Source organism: Peromyscus leucopus, chromosome 14 (genome assembly GCF_004664715.2).
Source record: "Peromyscus leucopus breed LL Stock chromosome 14, UCI_PerLeu_2.1, whole genome shotgun sequence".
Taxonomy (NCBI): domain Eukaryota; kingdom Metazoa; phylum Chordata; class Mammalia; order Rodentia; family Cricetidae; genus Peromyscus; species Peromyscus leucopus.
Window position 1 is genome coordinate 76,593,619 of NC_051075.1, and position 24,671 is coordinate 76,618,289.

General features: G+C 37.6%; 1 long non-coding RNA gene, 2 other non-coding genes and 7 pseudogenes across 52 annotated transcripts in view; all 10 read left to right on the forward strand.

Annotated features, from left to right (window-relative positions):
• Positions 1-24,671, forward strand: part of LOC114684504 — a 137,813-nt gene that overhangs the window by 72,161 nt on the left and 40,981 nt on the right. For 41 of the 50 annotated variants that reach the window (XR_005092812.1, XR_005092828.1, XR_005092806.1 and 38 more), the window contains 13 exons: positions 5,186-5,288; positions 5,995-6,075; positions 6,860-6,924; positions 8,227-8,330; positions 10,891-10,992; positions 11,700-11,780; positions 13,960-14,769; positions 16,240-17,157; positions 17,840-17,942; positions 18,705-20,678; positions 22,168-23,086; positions 23,763-23,865; positions 24,630-24,663. This is a non-coding gene — a long non-coding RNA (uncharacterized LOC114684504). Of the gene's footprint in view, positions 1-5,185; positions 5,289-5,994; positions 6,076-6,859; positions 6,925-7,494; positions 7,616-8,226; positions 8,331-10,890; positions 10,993-11,699; positions 11,781-13,959; positions 14,770-16,239; positions 17,158-17,839; positions 17,943-18,704; positions 20,679-22,167; positions 23,087-23,762; positions 23,866-24,629; positions 24,664-24,671 lie in introns of all 50 variants that reach the window. The other 9 variants (XR_005092847.1, XR_005092848.1, XR_005092841.1 and 6 more) reach the window with 8 other exon arrangements.
• On the forward strand, positions 5,482-5,557 carry LOC114683770 (annotated as a pseudogene).
• Positions 6,384-6,455, forward strand: LOC114683775. The gene has a single exon (XR_003733203.1). It is a non-coding gene; the product is annotated as a small nucleolar RNA SNORD113/SNORD114 family (small nucleolar RNA).
• LOC114683773 lies at positions 8,524-8,600 on the forward strand (annotated as a pseudogene).
• On the forward strand, positions 11,182-11,259 carry LOC114683778 (annotated as a pseudogene).
• On the forward strand, positions 16,526-16,602 carry LOC114683772 (annotated as a pseudogene).
• On the forward strand, positions 18,143-18,220 carry LOC114683777 (annotated as a pseudogene).
• On the forward strand, positions 19,094-19,165 carry LOC114683768. Its single transcript, XR_003733201.1, has one exon. It is a non-coding gene; the product is annotated as a small nucleolar RNA SNORD113/SNORD114 family (small nucleolar RNA).
• LOC114683771 lies at positions 22,454-22,530 on the forward strand (annotated as a pseudogene).
• On the forward strand, positions 24,066-24,143 carry LOC114683776 (annotated as a pseudogene).

Sequence of the window (24,671 nt, forward strand, 5' to 3'; positions counted from 1 at the left end):
AATTTCAGCAACATAAACACGATATATATTGTTCACTTGTCCAGTACCCTCTATCCTCAAATATATAGCCTAAGTGTTATCAGTAAAAAGTACAAAATAATCACAGCAAAAGAAGAAAAAAACAGCAACAATAACGTATTATGCAACACCTGAAAAATGAAAAACAGAAGTGAAATGACCACATATTCTCTCTTTTCATATAGTAATATTTAAACTAGAAGAAAATTTCGCTAAATTCATAATTATTATTTTAAATGAAAGCCCAAGACCCAAAATCTTCCTGAACACTATTTGGGCACCATCAGTGTTCTAAAACCAATAAGAGCATCATGTATCTGAGTGGAGAAATGTGTGTGTTGTGTAGACTAATGTTTAGACAAAAAATCCGCACTTCTACTAATCTCAATATAACGTACCTTCTCCAGCGAACTAAAAAAAATCATACTGAAAATGCATAACTAATCCTCCACTATATGACCAATCTCTGGCAGAACCCCTCCCAAATGATCTACAGTAAAAATTAAATTCCTCATAGCCTCACATATACATGCTTCTTTCTCTTCGCCCTATATCGCGCACATAGCTTACAAGAAACTTAGAACCTCAGTATATTAGCAATGTCCAGTATTATGGAATTTACCGATTTACGAATGAGGCTGTTCCCTAACTGGTGTTTTACTATACCTCACATTAGTGAATGACCAAGACATCAAAGAACTATCACACAGATAAAAAGTCCATATCAGCGACTATACTATAGTTTATATTATCTGAAACCTCTTCAAAAGCAGGAATGGATGGATCCCCGCTGTACAGTTTCATATTTTATATCAACAGCAAATATACCTCTCAACAAATAGTTCATCGAATACATAATAAATCTCGATACAACTAGCTTTCACACACCCAAACACTTTGGCAGCCCGTGCTGTTAGTCCCGACCATCTTCCTAGGATCACTACCATCACATCTTTTTTTTCTCTCTCCACCTTGTTCCTGGCAGTCAGGTTTAGATATTACGCCCATAGAGTTATAACTGCGCAGGGTAGAGAAGCGCCTTAAAGTGAACTACATGTTCCCCTCGTAGGTGTTGAGCGCTTAGCTTACTCGCATGCCTTCATATTCCTTATTGTATTCACTACCTTTATCTCCCTAAATTACTTTTCAATAAGAAGAATTCATGTATACATACGTACATGCTGCCTCCTGGCCTAGTGTATACACCTCCAGCATCAGCGTATCTACACACCTTGTCTCGTGAAGGAGCCACTGCCGCAAGAAATTACACTATGTGACACCTCTGAGCGCCCAATCCCCAGTATGAACTGTCGGTTGCGAGTGTAAGAGCCACAGAGTCGCTTTATCCATGACGCACAAAAAAGAGCTTTAGACAATGGAAGATTTCGCTTACTTTAGAGAGTATAAACCCAGGAGATAGGGAAATCCCGAAAGAGTCGAGCAAAACTTGGATTAAAAGCGCGATTACTAAAATGTCTACATCTACACAAGATGGGCCTCGCTTCCCACAGTGTCTGGGATGTTAGAATTTTCCCTGAAGGAACCACAATGTCAAACGGGGAATGGATCAGATAATCAATGCTCACTTCATGCTCCTCACAATATTACCACATACACTAACCTATCGCATAGACAACATCACGAAGATTCCACAAGCACAGATGTCACCCTGGCCTGAGAGCATAATCTTAATCCAAGACGTGCTACAACACGCAGGGCCGCCAACCTCGAGCACCATACTATTTGTGTGTTCCCGTTATAGACTTCAGTTACTGTTTAATCAAAAGTATTTGATGCGATACACCCCAGAAACTACTCAATTACTGATCCAAGCGTCAATGCGATATTGTTGCTCTCTATTAATACAGGTGCTGACCTTACTGATGTGTTCTCAGGCACTAGCATTCTGACTTTCGAGTAATTATTTTCAGCTTTCACACGACTTTACTCTGAACTAAATCCATTAACAGTGTTAAGACCCTAGTACTATGAATCACTTACGACACGAAATCTCAATGAAACTTTATCTTAGAATAGTGCTTCTATTTAATTTTCATCTGACATAGCAGACATGGCAGTAAATTCGTTCCTAGCCTCAAGATGTGCAGGCGATGAGCAGCGTTAGATAATAATCAGATTTCACACTAGGAGCGGGCCTAAGAAAAACAATACTAGAGTAGAGTCAGAAATACACAGTGCTATTCCTGCGCCATCTCTGGCCGTTCTATTAGATTACAGTTGCAACTGATATCCTACAAAGGACTCTTGCCAATGAGAATTCTCACAGACACCACTGAGCTGAGGCACTCCCACGAGACACACACGTCAGGATCGAATGCTGTAGACTGGTCCTTACCTGTACTCACTGTGAATAAATTTAAAGGAAAGAAGCTGATATATCAATCCTCTACTGGATAAGTAGAAATTTATACCGAAACATAACCACAACAACAGAATAGACCTTTTAGAGAACTTATGTGGGCGGAAAAAATTGAAGAGAGGTCACTTTCTATCTTGGAAAAGGACCTTAGCTTTGCTAAAAATCACGACAAACTCGAGAATCTTGCTTAACACACACTAACAGCTCTCGATGGTTTGGTGTAAAATTGGCCTGGCAGGTTTGTTCATTTTTTATTGTTTTGCTTTTAATAATGAAAGATGAGAATTTGTGACTACATCACTAGTGTATTGAAACAATGATGTATACAGACTGAATTACTCCTGGAAGACTTAAAATCGGCACAGAAGACTGATTTTGTTAGCCAACTCGTAAGTGTGTCTCATTCACTACTCTAGCTTCATAACCTAGCCTCTAAAAGTACAGCTTATCACATCCCTCCCAGTTCTGTCATAACCTTTGTTCAGTGTAGTCCGACTTATGTCAGGATATTTGGGTTTTTTCTCTTATCTTGCGTGCCTAAGATTTACTCAATTGTTATGTTATATAGATTCTATCATTTTCTGCTATTCTATCCCATTACTCTTCCTTCCTTCCTTCCTTCCTCTCCATCTACCCTTCATTTCCTCTGCATCCTTCTCGTTTCGTGCGTGTTCTTTCATTCTGTATTTTACTCATTTCTTTCTTAGGCTACTTTGACAGTTTTGTATTTTCTCTACTTTTCCCCTTGTCCACTTCCAACTTGCATGTCCTGCTCAGCTTCTATCACATCACTCTTCATGTTCTTCTTTTCTTTCTTTCTTTCTTCTTATACAAGTTTTTTGCAAGGAAATATAAGTGTTCAAATCTCATGCACTCATTTTGGTATTTGGTGGATTCACTTTTTGACCAACATAGGCAAATTCTCATTATGTAGCCCGTGATCGGCGTATCAAGAACGCAAAGCACCTTGGCATCGCTGACCTCAGCTTCCACATGATATTTACAATTAATGAAAAGCGAATATAATTATCGCATATGTCATTGCAATAGTGCAGCTAACTCTTTCCTTTCTGTCTGTTTGGCAGTTGTCATTCATCTTTTCAGACACAGCTACACCATGGTTGAGAAGAAATGGTAGACCATATAAAGCTTAGGGAGCACCACAATCGCATTTCACGACACACCAGACACCTGAAACACGCTGGATACAGAAGTTTCACTTGGATTAATCCTGAATCCACAGAGATGATAACATCTCTAGCTATCAGACAAGAACGTCGACGGATCAACAGCTGGTGGGTCTTTGTAGCCTATCATATTGTTTGGGAGCATCTGATCAAAATTAAAAAACCTTGGAGATGATAGCTGACGAATGACTCTTTTACTACTATTAACACTTCACAAAGTGATTTTTGTACAATAAACAATAATACGACGCGGATAGTAAGCGTAAATACATAATTAATTTGCAGAAATCTGAATTTTTAATAGTAAATACGGTATCTCTCGAGACTGAGGAGAGCATACAGTCTTGGCCCTGTTTCCTGAGTACCTTAGTCTCTGTATACAAATCTAGCAAAATCACAGCGCTCTCCTTTACATAGATGCCCATGTAATAAGGCACGAGAAGAGATGTACATGCTCTCTCTATAAACTCTAATTGATCTATTAACTAAATAAACATCCTCTCTCACACTCACTACTTATATAGCCGTGATAATGATATATAAACGTAATCTAGTGTTAGAATTCATAAGTATTAAAACATTAGGTATATATGCTGCATAACTCTATATTATATTATCTGTGGGTGTTGTAGTAGCTCATAAAACAATATTGTAATAATGATCAACCCTAAGACAACTGAGTAAAAGAACAAGGAACTGCAACTAAATACAAAATAAAAGTTCGCAATATAGCATCGACTGAAATTTACATAAGATAAGTACCATGAAATTGAGAAGAAGTACTACTACCATACGAGAATAGCTAACAGCAGAGTATACAATTCAACAACAATTCCTGCGTAAATCTGGCTAGATTTTGATCCACATAGTGACTTTCGAAGCAATGAAAGATAGTATAAATATTACTTCCTAGAGATATCTCGAAAATTGATAAGGGATTACATATTTTTTATTACTAATGCTAATAGTGAGATAAACTAATAGTTCTAGTAGCAACATTTGTGGATTAAGCCTCATATAAAAATTTAAGATGAGTGTTTTCGCTATTTAAAACTATAGCGAGTGATAGATGCGTTACACATTCGATGCTATTAAATAATCATATGTTAATATTTAGTAGAAATTAACCTCCTAGGATTCATTGCCCCTGAATCTCAAAGATAACATTCCAGAAATTTAAGAACAAACAACAATTCTTTTTCCTATCTTCATTTCGTTCCATCAATCTAAAAACCTTATGCGATATATCTAATTCCCAATTAACCACTAGTATCATATAAAAAGAGTTAAACAAAACACTTACATCAATTATAAAATATATTCTCAAATTACTATTTTCTCAATTCTATGGAATCACAGTTATATGGCACTACCATAAATATGGAAAAAGCATATTGTTATCTCAAGTTACGATGCCAAAGTGGGGCTAGATAAGTCCTGCTGTTGTAAAAAAGGGCGATGCTTGATCCAGTCCCACATGACCCAAAGACTTAATTTTTATTAAATGAAAATACTTATTAAGACAGATTCACAAATATCTATAAAAAAAAGTTTTAAACAGCTTACATAAGTTAACTCATGAAATTTTCATCATTCACAGTGTGCATCCCTCAAAAGCAGTGGCTCGGTCTGCTTTAAACAATGGGACACATTAATAATCTCTACACACACTCTCGGTGTTTACCTGAAGACCCAAAACCTGTGTGAGTAATATTCAAAATTATTATCTTGTTTGGCTCAAAGGATTACTCTATGTTACTATAGAGTATACAGTGTATATCAGCAAAGATTTGGTATTCTGAAAAACAAAATTCATCAGAGGCACTTTTACTGTTTATGAATTCATGTGTTAAACAACAAACATGCACACATTACTAGGGAAGAGTAAGGCTAATATGGACCAATGATGACCTGTTCCCGGCGGTGATATAAGTCAAGGACGATGACTACAATTCTGGTGTCTGAGGTTCACATTACCACACTTTAGGCATGTTGAGCACATACTGACCATTAGAATCAAGCACTTTCATGCATTTTTTTAGTAAATCAATGAAATGTGATAAAAATATTCATACACATACAAAGGAAAATTTTTTTTGATGATTGATTAACTAATAAATAAATATTTTACCACAACTGATACTAATCCATGTGGATTTTGTGGAAATCTGTTAAGAAGTAATTGGCCTGAAGATGTATATAAATTTTATCCAAGTTCATATATGAACTATGATTAATGATTTAAGGCCCAGCAGGGTGCAGACCTTAATTTTAAATCTTACTTGATTTCTTAAGAAACTGTCATAACAATGTGAATCCTACATAACAAATAGTGAAAGGAGAAAGGTAGAAATCATTTGATAAATACCAATCTTTTTATTATCATTCTTCCTTTGTACTTCCTGGAAGGATGATGTTTGACACCGTGTTTCCTGGCTGGGAGGTCCGTGGTTGCCCTGTCCCCATGTGTTGAGGATCAAGGGAAGTGATGTAAGTGGAGTCAAGATTTTTGTTTTGCTTTGGGTGGCCTTGGTCACACGTTTAGGTTGTCTTGGTAAAGGCATGCATAGGCTCCTGTTAGGCCAATTGAGACTGCGTGCTCAATTAAACATGACCATGAGCACCGTGTTGGGGATTTCCAAAATTAAGTAGAAAGACAGAATCAGGGTGGCACAAAATCTGTTGCATAATTTCAAAACAAATCCAGATTTTGTGACTTGTTATAGGACTACTGGGAGTGAGGCGGATAGTTAGGTGATAAATGTATAGAAAGTGTGAGAGAAAGGAAAAGGCAGTGTTGGATCAATGATGACCACTGATGACGATTGATCCATGGAGCATGACTACAGGTCTGAGTGTCTGAGCTCCACACCAGAACACATGTAGTATGGTACTCTTATATACATGTTAGATGTAGCAGTGTGTCATCATAACATCTGTGTTCATAGTTAGAGTAAAATAAAACACATGAGAGGGAAAAGCATTCTCAAATAATACCAACAAGCACTGCTAACAGTATATATATCAAAGTTCAGGAACCCACTAGTAATGAATTTCCAGAGGTATAATCCCTTGACTAAAGGATTGTTTAAAATGGTGGGCAAAATTCTTAAGGTTAGAACCGGGTCATCTGTATATTTTCTCAAAAAGAATTTATCATAATTTTATATACCTAGAGAAGTAAAATCAAAAAGAACAAACACAGGGTCATTGTATAGAACTTGAATGTGTTTATAATCCACTCTTTTTTTTCATTGCTCTGGATATTCCCAAGATTACCCTTCTATCTGGATCACGATGTCTACGGCTAGCCTAGGGTCTTTGGAGCACAGTGATCATGTAAGTGAAGTTCATCTTCTTGTGTTACTCTGAGTGCTTCTCCTTATTCTTAAATGAATTACAAATTACTCAAAAATGGCACAACTGGTGATGACAGATATAAAATATCATGGACATTTTCTTAATATAATTAAGATTAAAATAAATCTGATGACATATTGAATCAAAGAATTGCTCTAAAGCATACTTAATAACATAATTTCCTAACTTGTATTTTTTCTCCATTTTTCTATCTATTCATCATCTATCTATTGATCCATCTTTGGATCTATTAATCACCTATAACCTATATGATATTATCTGTCATTAGTATTTTCCTTTTCCAATGTAACTACAGCTGCAATGACACTATCATAAATAGAGGAAAACCATATTGTTATTTCAATTCATGAAGTCATAGAGAAGGAAAGCGAGGGCTCTCTGTTGTGAAATAAATGGATGGTTAATCCAGTTCCATATCAAGCTCTAGAATGCAAATCAACTGAACCATTCATGTTTTTAAACGGTGATAGTATTTATTTATTTAGACACACTATGGTATAATACCATTTCTGTGCTGTCTCCTTGAAGTTTCAGGGATAAAGCATCCCATATGCATCCAGATGGCACCTTATATATTTACATTTGACAGACAAATGTCAGGAACAACTTCTTTTACCTACCTCTACTCAGAAGATTTAACTTTCCCCTGGTGAGTAGGGGATGTTTAGCTATAAAGACACTTGGACCATTCTTGTTTCTTACGGTTTTATCTGGTGTTCCGTTGTAGGAAAGTTAATACAGCTAACACTGTAAGTGACTCTTTGGCTTTGACAGTGAGCTTCGTCTACAGCGAGCATGAGGCTAGTCTCAATCAGTGTTTGTTGAGCGGGGCTTGGCTACAAAAATCTGACTCTAGACTGTGCCCCCCTATCTCTCCATTCATTTAATATTTCTATCTTTGTATTGCTTTGTACTCCTCAGATAGACACATAAACACCTGTCATGCCCAGGTAATCAAGGAAGGGTGCTTACCTTTCTAATCCTACTTGCTGAAATCTGTGCTCATAGCTGCTGGCTTCACAGTTCATTGTGCATCTTATCTTTAGTACTTATGGGAGGAAAGGTTGACATTATGAAACTTTTTAAATGTTTGTATAAAAATATTGCTAAAATCATTACACACTTAAATGAACTATTCTCAAAATACTTAAATGCTGTTCAGTGAAAGTACAGAGCTATTACCACAGTGTCACAAACATCTATAGAAAAAGTTTTACAAGGCTTACATTAGTTAAGTCATGAAATTTTCATCATCCACAGTGCTCATCCCTCAGAAGGAATGGCTTCTGTCTGCTTTAAACACTGGGCCACACCCATAATCCCTATACTTAATCTCAGTGCTTATACGAAGACCCAAATCCTGTGTAAGTAATGATCAAAATTATTTTCTTTTCTTGTTCAACGATGCTCTATGTTATCATAGAGTATAGCATGTATCTTAGCAAGGGGTTTGGCGATTCCAAAGAACAAAATATAATCAGAGGTACATTTATTGTTTTGAATCAATGTGTTAAACAACAAACATACACACATTACTAGGGAAGAGGAAGGCTAATATGGACCGATGATGACCAAATCTGGGTTGGCAATATAAGTCACGGACGATGACTACAATTCTGGTGTCTGAGGTTCTCATCACCACACATCCTATGTTCCCTTCTCAGCCAGGAGATACACGTTAGGCATGTGGAGCACACACTGTCATTTAGAATTAGACAGTTTCATGCATTTTCTTAGTAGATCAATGAAACATGATATAAATATTCACAAAAATATAAATGATAATAAAATTTTCCAGCATTGATTAAGTAGTAAGTAAATATTTTGCCACAAGTGATACTACTAGTAATGCAGAAATTATGGAAATCTGTTAAGAAATAATTGCATAAAGATGTATATAAACTTTATCCAAGTTCACAAATGAAGTATAATTAATGGATATAACCCCAGTGGGGTTCAAGATCTTAATTTTAAATCTCACTTGATCTTTTAAGACACCATCATAACAACGAGAATCTTAAATAACAAATATTGAAAGGAGAAATGTAGAAATACCTTGTTAGAGCCAGGCAGTGGTGGTGCATGCCTTTAATCCCAGCACTTGGGAGGCAGACACAGCAGATCTCTGTGAGTTCAAGGCCACCCTGGTCTACAGATTGAGATCCAGGACAGGCACCAAAAACTACACAGAGAAACCCTGTCTGAGGAAAGGAAAAAAAGAAATAATTTGTAAAATATCAATCTTTTTATTATCTTCCTTCCTTTGAACTTCCTGAATGGATGATGACTGACATATTACTTCCTGGCTGAGAGGTCCACGGTTCCCCTGTCCACATGTATAAGGGAACTGATGTAAGTGGAGTCAAATTTTTTGTTTTGCTATAGGTAGCCTTGGTAAGACACTCATGTCTTGGTAAAGTGTTGTAGTTGTTTTAGTCCTTTGTGGGGCAGGCCACCCAGCTTCCAAATAATTCACACATGGAGGCCTATTCTTACTTATAAATAGCCGGCCTTAGTTTGACTTGTATGTTGACACCTTTCCTTAAATTTACATTATCCAATCTACCTTATGCCTCTGGGCTTTTCCAGTTCTCTTAGTTCTGTAAACCTCACCCGTACTCTGTGGTTTGCCGTGTAGCTGGGTGGCTGTCTCCTGATATCCTTCTCCTTCTCTTGCTCCTTCTGTCTACCTTTGCCAGATTTCTCCTTTTATTACTTCTCTCTGCCTGCCAGCCCCATCTGTCTTTCTTCTGCCTTGCTTTTGGCCATTCAGTTGTTTATTAGACCTTCAGGTGTTTTAGTCAGGTACAGGAGCAGAGCTTCACAGATTAAACAAATGCTATGTAAACAAAGGTAACACACCTTAAAATAATATTCCATAACAGTAAAGGTATGCATAGGCTGCTGTTATGCCACCTCTGACTTTGTGTCAATTCGACATTACCATGAACACAGTGTTGAGGACTTCCAAAATTATGACAAAAGACAGAGTATCAATATGGCACCAAATATGTTGGATATCTTCAGAACATTTGATTTTGTGCTATGATTTTGAAATGAAGTCATATAATTATTATAAATTATAGATATAGGTAATAAATATAGGAATTTTGAGCGAGGAAAAGGCATTGTTGGTCAATGATGCCCACTCATTATGTATGATCCCTGGATCATGATTAAGGACTAGGAGTCTAAGGCTCACACCAGATCACATGTAGTGTGAAATTATAATATAGAATTATGACGTATATAATGTGTTATCATAATATTTATGTTCATGTGTTTTCCTCACAATTACATAATTAGAGGAAGATATAATAAATTAGAAGTGAAAACATTTTCCAAAATAATACCAAGTAGTAGAATTACGCTATATATACCAAAGTACAGTAATCCACTCTTATTGAATTTCCACAGGTACAATCCCATGATTCTGCATGCTGTGTTCTCATTGAAATGGTGGTCAAAGTTCTTGTTAGAACCGGGTCTCCTATGAAATTTCCTTAGGAAGAATGTATCATAATTTTATATTCTTAGATGAGTTAAAATTTGTTTAATATTTCTGTCTTTGTACCTGTTTGTACTCCCCAGAGGGAACACAACCACCCATCATGCTCTGGTAATCAGAGAATGTGTCCTTATCTCTCTGAGTCCTACATCCTGCAATCTGTGCTCATAGCTGACTTCATGGTTCATTTTGGGTTTTTGCTTTAATACTTAAAGGGAGAAAAGTTTGATATTATGACTTTCTTAAAATGTTTATAAAAATATTGCTAAAATCATTACACACTTAAATGAACCACACCCAAAGACTTATATTTTATCCAGTGAAATTACATAGCAATTACCACAGGATCACAAACATCTACAGAAAAAGTTTTACAAAGCTTACATTAGTTAACTTGAAATTTTCATCATCCACAGTGCTCATCTCACAGAAGGAATGGCTTCAGTCTGCTCTAAACACTGGGCCACACCCAAACTCTCTACACTTCCTCTTGGTGTTTACATGAAGACCCAAAATCGGTGTGAGTAATATTCAAAATATTTTTTTTGTTTTGTTTAATGGGATACTCTATGTTATTATAGAGTATAGATGTATATGAGCAAGGGAATAAGTATTCTGAAGAATAATAAAATGACAAGTGCTTTTATTGTTAACTAATGTGTTAAAAAGTAACATGCACACATTACTAGAGAAGAGGAAGGCCAATATGGACCGATGATGACCAAGTCTGGGGTGGCAGTATAAGTCATGGATGATGACTACAATTCTGGGTATCTGAGTTTCTCATCACCATACATCCTATGTGTGTTTCATAACCAAGGGATAAGTGAAACATGATATAGTCACACAAATATATATATATATATATATATATATATATGTATATGTATATGTATATGAAAATAAATTTTGGGGGGCATGGATCAACTTGTAAATAAATATTTTCCCAGAAATTCCACTGCTACTGTCGAAACTCTGGAAGTCTGTTAAGAAATAATTGGCATAAAAATATATATAAATTTTATTCAAGTTCATATATGTAGTATAATTAATGGATTAAGCCCCAGTGTGGGTCAAGACCTTAATTTTAAATTTCACTTGAAATCTCAGGATACTATCATAACAATATGAATCCTAAATAACAAACAGTGAAAGGAGAAAGGTAGAAATCATTTGATAAATACCAATCTTTTTATTATCATTCTTCCTTTGTACTTCCTGGAAGGATGATGATTGACACCGTGTTTCCTGGCTGGGAGGTCCGTGGTTGCCCTGTCCCCATGTGTTGAGGATCAAGGGAAGTGATGTAAGTGGAGTCAAGATTTTTGTTTTGCTTTGGGTGGCCTTGGTCACACGTTTAGGTTGTCTTGGTAAAGGCATGCATAGGCTCCTGTTAGGCCAATTGAGACTGCACGCTCAATTAAACATGGCCATGAGCACAGTGTTAAGGATTTCCAAAATTAAGTAGAAAGACAGAATCAGGGTGGCACAAAATCTGTTGCATAATTTAAAAAGATGCAGATTTTTTGAATTGTTATATGACTACTATAAGTGCCACAAATAGTTATGTAATAAAAAGATAGAAAATGTGAGAAAGGAAAAAGCGGGGTTGCTTCAATGATGACCACTGATGATGTGTGATCTGTAGATCTTGTCTACAGGTCTGGGAGTTCAATCTTCTTACCAGAACACATTTAGTGTGCAATTGTGATACAGATGTCTTGTGTACTACAGTGGTCATCATAATATTGATTCCTGAGGTTAATCACATTTTTATAATTCGATAAAATATAATGATGAGAGGGGGAATCATTTGTCAAAATAGTACCAAAGATTAATACTGATAGTACACATATACCAAAGTTCTTAAAACCAACTAGGAATGCATTTCGACAGCTTTAATCCTTTGGCTAAGGATGCTGTGTAATGTTTAAATGCTGCGGATAATTTTTGTTAGGGTTAGAACCAGTTCTCCTGTGTATTTTCTTAAGCAAAATGTATCTTAGTTGTATATTCTTAGATGAGGAATATTAAGAAGAAAGAACACAAGGGTCATTGTATAAAACACAATTTTTTTAATGTTCCATTCATTTTTTCTTCTCTATGGATATTCCCATGGCAACTTATCCTTCCATATAGATCATAATGTCTATGATCTATATGGAAGGGTCTTGGGAGTACATGAGGCCAGGTAGGTACAGATCATTTTGAGGTGTTTCTCTGACTGCTTCCCCTTATTCTTAAATGAACTAGAAATTAATCAAGAATAACAAATCTGGTTCATGACAGATACAAAGTATAAGGGACACAGTTTATTAATATCATTAATATTAAAATAAATCTCATGACACGTGACTCAAAGAAACACTCTAGAGCATACTTAATGACATAATTTGATAGCTTGTTTATATGGCCATATTCATCCATCTATATGGCAATCTATCTATCTATCTATCTCTTTCTCTCTATTTACATATCTCTGTCACTTCACTTATCAATATGATATAATCTGACATTAATATTGTTCAGTTTTGTTGAGTCACAGCTTTAATGCCACTTTCATAAATACAGAAAAAGGTTTCATTTCAATTAATGAAGCAAAAGTGGAAGTTACTGAGACCCTTCTTTTGCGAAACAGGTGGATGGATAATACCCTCCCGTGACTCAGTAGAATAAATGAATTGAACAATTCATATTTAGGAATAGTGATTGTATTTATTTATAAAGACACACTATAGTATAATACCACTTCGGTGCTATCTCCTTGAACACATGTAGTGTGGAATTGTGATAGATGTCAGGTGTAGTGCGTGATAGTGTATTATCATAGTATTTTTGTTCATGAGTTTTCATTACATTCATATAATTAGAGTCAAATAAAACACATGAGAGGGGAAGGGCTTCTCAAATAATACCATGTAGTAATGCTAAGAGTATATACATATATATATATATATATATATATATATATATATATATATATGCATCAAAGTTCAGGAACCCACTAGTAATGGCTTTCCAGAGGTATAATCCCTTGGCTAAGGATGCTTGGTGCTGTTTGCCATGATAGTCAAGTAAAGCCAGGGATAACCAGGCTACAATCCACAGCCCCAGAGATACTAGGTATCAAGGAGGACCTTAAGAGAGATAGATAGATGTACATGCCCCCTCCTGGGAAGGGGAAATCAATCAGAACTCCTGAGTGAATTGCCAACCTGGGAGGAGGGGTGGAGATAAGCGGAGGTGGAAAGAGAAGAATGAGGGAAGTAGATGGTGCATTTGGGGGAGGGACAGAGATGGAGAGACCTGAAAGAGATGTCTTGATGGAGGGAGCCATTATGGGTAAGGAAGAAACCTCGTAGAAGGGAAATTCCCAGGAATCCACAAGGATGAGCCCAGCTAATACTCCGAGCCATAGTGGAGGGGGTGCCTCAACTGGCCTTCTCCTCTAATCAGATTGATGACTACCCTAATTGTCATCATAGAACCTTCATCCAGTACTAATGGAAGCAGATGCAGAGATCCACAGCTAAGCCCTTTGTGGAGCTCCCGGAGTCCAGTTGAAGCAAAGGAGGAGAGATTATATGAGCAAAGGGGACAAGATCATGATGGGGAAAGCCACAGAGACCTGAGCTCATGGGAGCTCACTGACTCTGGACTGACAACTGGGGAACCTGCATGGGACCGAACTAGGCCCTCTGAATGTGGGTGACAGTTGTGTGACTTGGACAACTTATGGTGCCACTGGCAGTGGCACCAGGACTTATCCTTCGTGCATGAACTGGCTTTTTGGAGCCCATTTCCCATGGAAGGATACCTTGCTCAGCCTTGATGCAGCAGCTTGGTCCTGCCTGACCTTGATATGGCGGACTTCCTTGACTCCCCCTGGGAGGCCTTACCTTCTCTGAGGACTGGATAGGAGGTTGGGTGGAGGAAAATTGGAGGGTGGGTGGGATCAGCGGGCAGGGGAGAGGGAACTGTGGTTGGTATCTAATGTGAAAAAAAGAACTCTGAAATAAAAAAAAAATAAAATGACAAAATGGTGGTCAAAATTCTTGTTAAGGTTAGAACTGGGTCTCCTGTGTACTTTCTCAAGAAGAATGTATCAACATTGTATAATCGTAGATGATTGAAATAAAAAAGAAACAACACAAGGGTCATTGTATAGAACATGATTTTGTGATTTTGTGTATAATCCTTTCTTCTTTTCATCTCTCTGGATATTCCTGAGTTGCCCTTCCTTGTGGATCACGATGTCTACGGCGAGCCTAGGGTCTTGGGAGCACAGTGACCAGGTAAGTACAGTTCATTTTCCTGTGTTACTCCGACTGCTTCTCCTTATTCTTAAATGAATTACACACTGCTTCAGAAGGACACATCCAGTTGAAGACAGATACAAAATATCATGGACACAGTTTCTTAATATCATTAACTTTAACATAAATCTCATGACACACTGAATCAAAGAATTGATCTAAAGCATTCTTAAGAAGTGCTCTAAAGCATGTTTAATGACATATTTGATTCCTTGTATATATCTGTATCTGTTTTTCTCTCTATCCATGTATCTTTCTATCCATCTTGAACTATAATTCCATCATTAATGTATGTATATATGTGTCCTATCTATCTTTCTATCTATCTATCTATCTATCTATCTATCTATCTATCTATCTATCTATCTATCATCTATCATATCCATGATAGCATCTGTCCTTTTTATTGTACTGTTTCTGTTGAACCACAGCTGCATTGACACTATAATAAATACAGAAACAGGGTATTGTTATCTCAAGGTTTGAAGCCAAAGTGGAGGCTAGTGAGGACCTGCTGTTGTCAAACAGGTGAATGGTTCATCCATTCCCAGACTCTTTAGAAGACCAATTCAAGTGAACCACCCAGGTTTTTACAAGGTGGTCCTATTTATTTATTTATTTATTTATTTATTTATTTATTTATTTATTTATTTATTAAGACACACTATAGTATTATACCACTTCGGTGCTGTCTCCTTGAAGTTTCTGGAATAAAGAATCCCATATGCATCCAGATGGCTCTTTGAATATTGACATTTGACAGGCAGCTGCGGAGACTGAGTCAGGATCTCCTTGCCTTCTACCTAGGTTCACTCAGAAGATCTAGCACTTCCCGTCGAGTAGGGAATGCGTAGCTAGACAGACACATGGACCAGTTTCGTTTCTTACGGTTTTATCTGGTATTCCGTTGTAGGAAAGTTAATACAGCTAACACTGTAAGTGACTCTTTGGCTTTGACAGTGAGCTTCGTCTACAGCGAACATGAGGCTAGTCTCAATCAGTGTTTGTTGAGCGGGCCTTGGCCTCAAAAATCTGACTCTAGACTGTGCCCCCCTATCTCTCCATTCATTTAATATTTCTATCTTTGTACTGCTAGACACACTGGACTCAGCTAGACACACAATACCTGTAATGCTCAGTTTATCATGGAATAGGTGTTTATCTCTGAGTTCTATATCCTTCCATCTTTTCTCATGGCTGCTGGCTTCATGGCTTATTGTGGGTCTTTGCTTTAATACTTACTTAAGGGAGGAAAGGTTGACATTAGTAAATTCTTAAGTCTTTATTATTCAAATGTGCCAAAAATCATTACACATTAAAATGAACCAAACCCCAAGACGTCAATTTTTTAAGTGAAAATAAATAGCTATTACCACAGATTCACCAACATCTACAGAAAAAGATTTACATACTTACATAGTTAAAGTATTAAATTTTCATCATCCACAGTGCTCGTCCCACTGAAGGAATGGCTCAGTCTGCTTTAATCACTGGGCCACACCCATAATCTCTACACTTATTCTCAGTGCTCACCTGAAGTCCAAATCCTGTGTGAGTAATATTCAAAATTATTGTCTTGTTTTGCTCTATGTTATTATAGTTTAGAGCAGAGGTTAGGTATTCTGGAAAAAAACAAAAAACAAAATAAAATCAGAGGCACTTTTATTGTTAATGAATTACTGTGCTAAATAACAAACACACACATATTACTAGATAGAGAAGAGGTAGGCTATCACGGACCAATGATGACAATTCCCCTGCGGCGATATAAGTCACGGACGATGACTACAATTATGGGTGTCTGAGGTTCTTTCTCATCATCACACATCTCATTTGCTCCTGTTAGCCTGGAAAAACCACTAGGCTTGTGGAGCACATACTGTTCATTAGAAGCATGCACTTTGATGAAATTTCTTAGTGGATCAATGGCATGATATAAATATTCACACAAATACAAATGTAAATAAATATGGTGGCATTGATCAATGAGTAGATAACTGTTCTACTACAAATGCTACCGCTACTGCTTGTAGATACTCTAGAAATCTATTAAAAGTTAATTGGCTTAAAGATGTATATAAACTTCATCCAAGTTCACATAAGAAGTATAATTAATGGATTAAGGCCCAGTGAGGGTCAAGACCTTAATCTTATATCTCACGTGATTTCTTAAGACACTATCATAACCATGTCATCCTAAGTAACGAATAGTGAAAGGAGAGATGTAGAACTCATTTGAAAACTATCAATGTTTTTATTATCTTCTCTGCTGTGTAATCCCTGGATGGATGATGATTGCCACCTGGTTTCCTGGCTGGGAGGTCCACGGTTGCCCAGTCCTCCTGTGTGAGGATCAAGGGAACTGATGTAAGTGGAGTCAAGATTTTTGTTTTGCTATGGGTGGCCTTGATGAGACACTCCTCTCTTTGTAAAGTGTTGGGGTTTTTTTTTTTTTTGTATTTGTTTTTGTCTTTTCTGGGGGCCCCCCATCCAGTTACCAGGTAAAGCACACATGGAGGCTTATACCAAATTATAAATATCTGGCCTTAGCTTGGCTTATTTCTTGCCAGATTTCCTTAACTTTAAATTATCCCATCTACCTTTGGCCTCTGGGCTTCTCATGTTCTCTTACTTCTGCAAATCTTATTCTTAACTTCATGTCTTGATTTGTAGCTGGGTGGCTGGCCCCTGATGTCCTCTTCTTCCTCTGGCTTCTTCTTTCCACCTCTCCCAGACTTCTCCTTCTATTTTTTCCCTCTCCCCCCACCCACAACCCTGCCTATGCTTTCTTCTGCCTTGCTATTGGCCATTCAGTTGTTTATTAGACCATCAGGTGTTTTAGACAGGCACAAGAACAAAGCTTCTCAGAGTTAAACAAATGCAACCTAAACAAAAGTAACACACCTTAAACAAAATAATACTCTGCAGCATTTCCCATTTTTCTTGTAATAAAAATTAAGGTTTTTACTTTAACCTAGTCACCATCGTTTACAGAAAAAGGCTTACAAAGCTTGCATTCGTTAAGTCATGAAATTTTCACCATCCACAGTGCTCATCCCTCAGAAGGAATGGCGTCAGTCTGCTCTAAACACTGGGCCATACCCAAAATCTCTACACTTCCTCTCGGTGTTTACATGAAGACCCAAAGCTATGTGAGTAATATTCAAAATTATTCTATTGTATTGCTCACGGGATGCTCTGTGTTGTTATAGAGTATAGAATGTATCTGACCACGGTATTTGGTTATTTGTTCCCGAAGAACAAAATTACATCAGAGGCACATTTATTATTAACGGATTCATGTGTTTAATAACACACATACACACATTACTAGGGAAGAGGAAGGCTAATATGGACCGATGATGACCAAGTCTGGGGTGGCAGTATAAGTCACGGACGATGACTACAATTCTGGGTGTCTGAGGTTCTCATCACCATACATCCATCCTATGTGCCCCTGTTAACCGGGCAATAAACGTTAGGCATGTGGAGCCCGTACTGACATTATAATCAAGCAGTTTCATGAGTATTAGTGGATCAGTGAAACATTTTATAAATATTCTCACAAATATAAATGAAAACAAATTTTTGAGGCATAGATCAACTAGTAAACAAATATTTTTTTTTTTACCACAAATGCTACTGCTACATGTGGAACCTCTGGAAGTCTGTTAACAAGTATTAGTATAAAGATGTATATAAACTTACTTAATCCAAGTTCACATGGCAAGTATACTGAATGGATTAAGCCCCAGTGAGGGTCAAGACCTTAATTTTTAAATCTTCCTTGATTTCTGAAGACACTATCATAACAATGTGAATCCTACATAACAAATAGTGAAAGGAGAAAGGTAGAAATCATTTGATAAATACCAATCTTTTTATTATCATTCTTCCTTTGTACTTCCTGGAAGGATGATGATTGACACCGTGTTTCCTGGCTGGGAGGTCCGTGGTTGCCCTGTCCCCATGTGTTGAGGATCAAGGGAAGTGATGTAAGTGGAGTCAAGATTTTTGTTTTGCTTTGGGTGGCCTTGGTCACACGTTTAGGTTGTCTTGGTAAAGGCATGCATAGGCTCCTGTTAGGCCAATTGAGACTGCGTGCTCAATTAAACATGACCATGAGCACCGTGTTGGGGATTTCCAAAATTAAGTAGAAAGACAGAATCAGGGTGGCACAAAATCTGTTGCATAATTTCAAAACAAATCCAGATTTTGTGACTTGTTACAGGACTACTGGGAGTGAGGCGGATAGTTAGGTGATAAATATATAGAAAGTGTGAGAGAAAGGAAAAGGCAGTGTTGGATCAATGATGACCACTGATGACGATTGATCCATGGAGCATGACTACAGGTCTGAGTGTCTGAGCTTCACACCAGAACACATGTAGTGTGGAATTGTGATAGATGTCAGGTGTAGTGCGTGATAGTGTATTATCATAGTATTTTTGTTCATGAGTTTTCATTACATTCATATAATTAGAGTCAAATAAAACACATGAGAGGGGAAGGGCTTCTCAAATAATACCATGTAGTAATGCTAAGAGTATATACATATATATATATATATATATATGCATCAAAGTTCAGGAACCCACTAGTAATGGCTTTCCAGAGGTATAATCCCTTGGCTAAGGATGCTTGGTGCTGTTTGCCATGATAGTCAAGTAAAGCCAGGGATAACCAGGCTACAATCCACAGCCCCAGAGATACTAGGTATCAAGGAGGACCTTAAGAGAGATAGATAGATGTACATGCCCCCTCCTGGGAAGGGGAAATCAATCAGAACTCCTGAGTGAATTGCCAACCTGGGAGGAGGGGTGGAGATAAGCGGAGGTGGAAAGAGAAGAATGAGGGAAGTAGATGGTGCATTTGGGGGAGGGACAGAGATGGAGAGACCTGAAAGAGATGTCTTGATGGAGGGAGCCATTATGGGGTAAGGAAGAAACCTCGTAGAAGGGAAATTCCCAGGAATCCACAAGGATGAGCCCAGCTAATACTCCGAGCCATAGTGGAGGGGGTGCCTCAACTGGCCTTCTCCTCTAATCAGATTGATGACTACCCTAATTGTCATCATAGAACCTTCATCCAGTACTAATGGAAGCAGATGCAGAGATCCACAGCTAAGCACTTGTGGAGCTCCCGGAGTCCAGTTGAAGCAAAGGAGGAGAGATTATATGAGCAAAGGGGACAAGATCATGATGGGGAAAGCCACAGAGACCTGAGCTCATGGGAGCTCACTGACTCTGGACTGACAACTGGGGAACCTGCATGGGACCGAACTAGGCCCTCTGAATGTGGGTGACAGTTGTGTGACTTGGACAACTTATGGTGCCACTGGCAGTGGCACCAGGACTTATCCTTCGTGCATGAACTGGCTTTTTGGAGCCCATTCCCCATGGAGGGATGCCTTGCTCAGCCTTGATGCAGCAGCTTGGTCCTGCCTGGCCTTGATATGGCGGACTTCCTTGACTCCCCCTGGGAGGCCTTACCTTCTCTGAGGACTGGATAGGAGGTTGGGTGGAGGAAAATTGGAGGGTGGGTGGGATCAGCGGGCAGGGGAGAGGGAACTGTGGTTGGTATCTAATGTGAAAAAAGAACTCTGAAATAAAAAAAAAAATAAAATGACAAAATGGTGGTCAAAATTCTTGTTAAGGTTAGAACTGGGTCTCCTGTGTACTTTCTCAAGAAGAATGTATCAACATTGTATAATCGTAGATGATTGAAATAAAAAAGAAACAACACAAGGGTCATTGTATAGAACATGATTTTGTGATTTTGTGTATAATCCTTTCTTCTTTTCATCTCTCTGGATATTCCTGAGTTGCCCTTCCTTGTGGATCACGATGTCTACGGCGAGCCTAGGGTCTTGGGAGCACAGTGACCAGGTAAGTACAGTTCATTTTCCTGTGTTACTCCGACTGCTTCTCCTTATTCTTAAATGAATTACACACTGCTTCAGAAGGACACATCCAGTTGAAGACAGATACAAAATATCATGGACACAGTTTCTTAATATCATTAACTTTAACATAAATCTCATGACACACTGAATCAAAGAATTGATCTAAAGCATTCTTAAGAAGTGCTCTAAAGCATGTTTAATGACATATTTGATTCCTTGTATATATCTGTATCTGTTTTTCTCTCTATCCATGTATCTTTCTATCCAACTTGAACTATAATTCCATCATTAATGTATGTATATATGTGTCCTATCTATCTTTCTATCTATCTATCTATCTATCTATCTATCTATCTATCTATCTATCTATCTATCTATCTATCTATCTATCTATCATCTATCATATCCATGATAGCATCTGTCCTTTTTATTGTACTGTTTCTGTTGAACCACAGCTGCATTGACACTATAATAAATACAGAAACAGGGTATTGTTATCTCAAGGTTTGAAGCCAAAGTGGAGGCTAGTGAGGACCTGCTGTTGTCAAACAGGTGAATGGTTCATCCATTCCCAGACTCTTTAGAAGACCAATTCAAGTGAACCACCCAGGTTTTTACAAGGTGGTCCTATTTATTTATTTATTTATTTATTTATTTATTTATTTATTTATTTATTTATTAAGACACACTATAGTATTATACCACTTCGGTGCTGTCTCCTTGAAGTTTCTGGAATAAAGAATCCCATATGCATCCAGATGGCTCTTTGAATATTGACATTTGACAGGCAGCTGCGGAGACTGAGTCAGGATCTCCTTGCCTTCTACCTAGGTTCACTCAGAAGATCTAGCACTTCCCGTCGAGTAGGGAATGCGTAGCTAGACAGACACATGGACCAGTTTCGTTTCTTACGGTTTTATCTGGTATTCCGTTGTAGGAAAGTTAATACAGCTAACACTGTAAGTGACTCTTTGGCTTTGACAGTGAGCTTCGTCTACAGCGAACATGAGGCTAGTCTCAATCAGTGTTTGTTGAGCGGGCCTTGGCCTCAAAAATCTGACTCTAGACTGTGCCCCCTATCTCTCCATTCATTTAATATTTCTATCTTTGTACTGCTAGACACACTGGACTCAGCTAGACACACAATACCTGTAATGCTCAGTTTATCATGGAATAGGTGTTTATCTCTGAGTTCTATATCCTTCCATCTTTTCTCATGGCTGCTGGCTTCATGGCTTATTGTGGGTCTTTGCTTTAATACTTACTTAAGGGAGGAAAGGTTGACATTAGTAAATTCTTAAGTCTTTATTATTCAAATGTGCCAAAAATCATTACACATTAAAATGAACCAAACCCCAAGACGTCAATTTTTTAAGTGAAAATAAATAGCTATTACCACAGATTCACCAACATCTACAGAAAAAGATTTACATACTTACATAGTTAAAGTATTAAATTTTCATCATCCACAGTGCTCGTCCCACTGAAGGAATGGCTCAGTCTGCTTTAATCACTGGGCCACACCCATAATCTCTACACTTATTCTCAGTGCTCACCTGAAGTCCAAATCCTGTGTGAGTAATATTCAAAATTATTGTCTTGTTTTGCTCTATGTTATTATAGTTTAGAGCAGAGGTTAGGTATTCTGGAAAAAAACAAAAAACAAAATAAAATCAGAGGCACTTTTATTGTTAATGAATTACTGTGCTAAATAACAAACACACACATATTACTAGATAGAGAAGAGGTAGGCTATCACGGACCAATGATGACAATTCCCCTGCGGCGATATAAGTCACGGACGATGACTACAATTATGGGTGTCTGAGGTTCTTTCTCATCATCACACATCTCATTTGCTCCTGTTAGCCTGGAAAAACCACTAGGCTTGTGGAGCACATACTGTTCATTAGAAGCATGCACTTTGATGAAATTTCTTAGTGGATCAATGGCATGATATAAATATTCACACAAATACAAATGTAAATAAATATGGTGGCATTGATCAATGAGTAGATAACTGTTCTACTACAAATGCTACCGCTACTGCTTGTAGATACTCTAGAAATCTATTAAAAGTTAATTGGCTTAAAGATGTATATAAACTTCATCCAAGTTCACATAAGAAGTATAATTAATGGATTAAGGCCCAGTGAGGGTCAGGACCTTAATCTTATATCTCACGTGATTTCTTAAGACACTATCATAACCATGTGAATCCTAAGTAACGAATAGTGAAAGGAGAAATGTAGAACTCATTTGAAAACTATCAATGTTTTTATTATCTTCTCTGCTGTGTAATCCCTGGATGGATGATGATTGCCACCTGGTTTCCTGGCTGGGAGGACCACGGTTGCCCAGTCCTCCTGTGTGAGGATCAAGGGAACTGATGTAAGTGGAGTCAAGATTTTTGTTTTACTATGGATGGCCTTGATGAGACACTCCTCTCTTTGTCAAGTGTTGTGGTTTTTTTTTTGTATTTTTTTGTCTTTTCTGGGGGCCCCCCATCCAGTTACCAGGTAAAGCACACATGGAGGCTTATACCAAATTATAAATATCTGGCCTTAGCTTGGCTTATTTCTTGCCAGATTTCCTTAACTTTAAATTATCCCATCTACCTTTGGCCTCTGGGCTTCTCATGTTCTCTTACTTCTGCAAATCTTATTCTTAACTTCATGTCTTGATTTGTAGCTGGGTGGCTGGCCCCTGATGTCCTCTTCTTCCTCTGGCTTCTTCTTTCCACCTCTCCCAGACTTCTCCTTCTATTTTTTCCCTCTCCCCCCACCCACAACCCTGCCTATGCTTTCTTCTGCCTTGCTATTGGCCATTCAGTTGTTTATTAGACCATCAGGTGTTTTAGACAGGCACAAGAACAAAGCTTCTCAGAGTTAAACAAATGCAACCTAAACAAAAGTAACACACCTTAAACAAAATAATACTCTGCAGCATTTCCCATTTTTCTTGTAATAAAAATTAAGGTTTTTACTTTAACCTAGTCACCATCGTTTACAGAAAAAGGCTTACAAAGCTTGCATTCGTTAAGTCATGAAATTTTCACCATCCACAGTGCTCATCCCTCAGAAGGAATGGCGTCAGTCTGCTCTAAACACTGGGCCATACCCAAAATCTCTACACTTCCTCTCGGTGTTTACATGAAGACCCAAAGCTATGTGAGTAATATTCAAAATTATTCTATTGTATTGCTCACGGGATGCTCTGTGTTGTTATAGAGTATAGAATGTATCTGACCACGGTATTTGGTTATTTGTTCCCGAAGAACAAAATTACATCAGAGGCACATTTATTATTAACGGATTCATGTGTTTAATAACACACATACACACATTACTAGGGAAGAGGAAGGCTAATATGGACCGATGATGACCAAGTCTGGGGTGGCAGTATAAGTCACGGACGATGACTACAATTCTGGGTGTCTGAGGTTCTCATCACCATACATCCATCCTATGTGCCCCTGTTAACCGGGCAATAAACGTTAGGCATGTGGAGCCCGTACTGACATTATAATCAAGCAGTTTCATGAGTATTAGTGGATCAGTGAAACATTTTATAAATATTCTCACAAATATAAATGAAAACAAATTTTTGAGGCATAGATCAACTAGTAAACAAATATTTTTTTTTTTTACCACAAATGCTACTGCTACATGTGGAACCTCTGGAAGTCTGTTAACAAGTATTAGTATAAAGATGTATATAAACTTAGTTAATCCCAAGTTCACATGGGAAGTATACTGAATGGATTAAGCCCCAGTGAGGGTCAAGACCTTAATTTTTAAATCTTCCTTGATTTCTGAAGACACTATCATAACAATGTGAATCCTACATAACAAATAGTGAAAGGAGAAAGGTAGAAATCATTTGATAAATACCAATCTTTTTATTATCATTCTTCCTTTGTACTTCCTGGAAGGATGATGATTGACACCGTGTTTCCTGGCTGGGAGGTCCGTGT